This window comes from Dama dama, chromosome 33 (genome assembly GCF_033118175.1).
Source record: "Dama dama isolate Ldn47 chromosome 33, ASM3311817v1, whole genome shotgun sequence".
Taxonomy (NCBI): domain Eukaryota; kingdom Metazoa; phylum Chordata; class Mammalia; order Artiodactyla; family Cervidae; genus Dama; species Dama dama.
In genome coordinates this window covers 50849318-50852369 of record NC_083713.1, presented here as the reverse complement: position 1 = coordinate 50852369, position 3052 = coordinate 50849318, and positions in this window count along the sequence as shown.

The window sequence follows — 3052 nt, the reverse complement described above, 5'->3', positions numbered from 1 at the left end:
CCTGAGAAGCCCCTCACAACCAATAATTTACCTCCTATTTTTATAGAATTTATTATTCTGAACATTTCATATAAATAGAATCATATAATATAGTCTTTCTTTGCCTTAGCATAATGCTTTCAAGGTTCATCCTTACTATAGCATGTATCAGTATGCCATTCATTTTTATGGCTGAGTAATAATATGTTTTATGGATGTACCACATATAGTTTATCAATTTTGTCAGCTGATGTACATTTGGGTCATTTCCATTATTTTACTATTATGACTAATGTTATTCTGAACAACCATGACAGGCTTTTGTGTGGACATTGTCTTCAATTCTGTTGATTATATAATTAAAAATTATGGAATTTCTATATCATATGGTAATTTTATGTTTGACATCTTGAGGAACAAATTGTTTCCTAAAGTGGTTTGAGTGAGTGAGTGTGAAAGTTGCTCAGTTGTGTCCGATTCTTTGAGACCCCATGGAGTATACAGTCAATGGAATTCTCCAGGCCAGAATACTGGAGTGGGTAGCCTTTCCCTTCTCCAGGAGATCTTCCCAACCCAGGGATCAAACCCAGGTCTCCCACATTGTAGGTGGATTCTTTATCAGCTGAGCCACAAGGGAAGCCCTTCCCAAAGTAGTTGAACCATCTTATAAATCCACCAAGAATGGAAGAAGGATTCAACTCCTCTGTATCCTTACTAATACATTGTCTTTTTCATTTTATCTATCCTAGCAATTATGAATACCTTGATGCATTTTTGTGCTTTTTAAATTGTGATAAAATGTACATAAACATATAACTTATCATTTTTTACCACTTTTAAATGTATAGTTCAGGGGCATTAAATACATTCATATTGTTGTGTAATCATCACCACTATCCATCCCCAGAAAAATTTTCATCTTGTAAAACTAAAACTCTACCCATTCTCTCTCTCTACATTTGACTCCTCTAGCTGAACTTGTGTGTGTGTGTGTATGGTTACTATGGGAATTACATTTAACATCTTTAACTTACAACAGTCAAATTTACATTTGTACCAACTTAATGACAATATGAAAAAAATCCTCTACTTCTATACAGCTACTTCCCTACTCCTTTGAGTTGTTGATGTCACAAAACTATATCTATGTCTGAAACACAGACTAAGTATTGTTTTTATATGAATTGGTCTCAAATCATGAAGAAAAAAAATGGACTTACAAACTAAAGTTACAATAAAACTAACTTTTATAATTTGTATTAGTCCATTCTGACTGCCACAAAAAATGCCACAGACCAGACAGCATATAAACAATAGACATTTACTTCTCTCATTTCTGGAAATTGGAAGTCCAAGATCAAGGTGACTTCATGGTCACATTCTGGTGAAGGCCTTTTTCCTGGTTCATAGTTAGTGTCTTCTCACTGTGACCTCATGTTGTGGAAGGGATGAGAGATCTCTCAGGCCTCTTTCACAAGGGTGTTAATTTCATTATGAGGGCTCTGCCCTGATGACCTAATCACTGCCCAAAGGCCCAACCTTCTAATACTATTAATATCACATTAGGTATTAGAATTTCAATATGTGAATTCAGAGTGGTGGGGCACAAACATTCAAACCATAGTATGATTGTTTGTGTATCTACCTTTAGCAAAGATCTTCATTTCTTCTTATGGCTTCAAATTATAGCCTAATGTCCTTTTATTTCAATTTGAAGGATTCCCTTTAGCATTTCCTGTAGGGTAGGCATAGGAGTGATTTTTGTTTATCTGGGACTGTCTTAACTTCACCCTCATGTTGAAGGACAGTTTTCCAGGTACAGGATTCTTGGTTGATAAAATTCTTTCTTCAGCATTTTGAATATGTCAACCCATTTCCTTCTGCCCTTCAAGTTCCTAATGAGAAATCTGCTAATAATCTTATTAGGAATCGTCTGAGTGTGACAACTCACTTGTCTCTTGCTGCTTTCAAAATTCTCTCTTTCTCTGGCTCTCAAAGGTTTGATTATATTGTGCTCCAGAGGGGATCTTTTTGAGTTTATCAAGTTTGAAGTTGGTTGAGCCTCTTGGATGCCTATATCCATGTATTTCACAAAACATAGGAAATTCTCAGCAATTATCTCTTTAAATAATTTCTCTTTCTCTCTCTTTTCCTTCTGGAACTTTCACAATATGTATGTTACTTGGTTTGATGGCATCTCACATATCCTTCAGGCTCTTCTAATTTTCCTTCAATCTGTTTTTTTCTATTCCTCAGACTCAGTAATTTCAACTGCCCTATGTTCAAGTTCTCTTTTTCTTCCTTCTAGTTACTCAAATATGTTTTTGAATCTCAGTAGTGGCTTCTTCATTTCAATTATTGCAACTTATCCTATCCACAATTTCTTTCTTGGTCCCTTTTTATGGTATTTATCTCCTCACTGATATTTCCATTTTGCTCATACATCATATTTTCTTGACTTTGTCCATGTACCATGTCTTCTTGTAGCTCTTTAATTGTCTTCCACAATTGTTTTTTACATTTGGAATCAAACTGGAATCAAGATTGTTAGGAGACAGAGCAATAACCTCAAAAACACAGATGATATCATCCTTATGGCAAAAATAACAATTTTACAATTGTCTTTCTTGAAAAATTCACACTTAAATTGAAGAAAGTAATGAAAACTACTAGACCATTCAGGTATGACTTAAATCAAATCCCTTATGCTTATACAGTGGGAGTGACAAATAGATTCAAGGGATTAGATCTGACAGACAGAGAGCCTGAAGAACCATGGATGGAGGCTCATGACATTGTACAGGAGGCAGTGATCAAGAATATCCCCAAGAAAAAGAAATGCAAAATGGTAAAATGGTTGTCTGAGGAGGCCTTACAAATAGCTGAGAAAGAGAATCGATGGGGAATATGTGTAAATCTATGGCTGATTCATATCAATGCATGACAAAACCCACTGAAATGTTGTGAAGTAATTAGCCTCCAACTAAAAAAAAAAAAAAAAAAGACAAAGGAGAAAAGGAAAGATATACCCATTTGAATGCAGAGTCACAAAGAATAGCAAGGAAAGATGAGA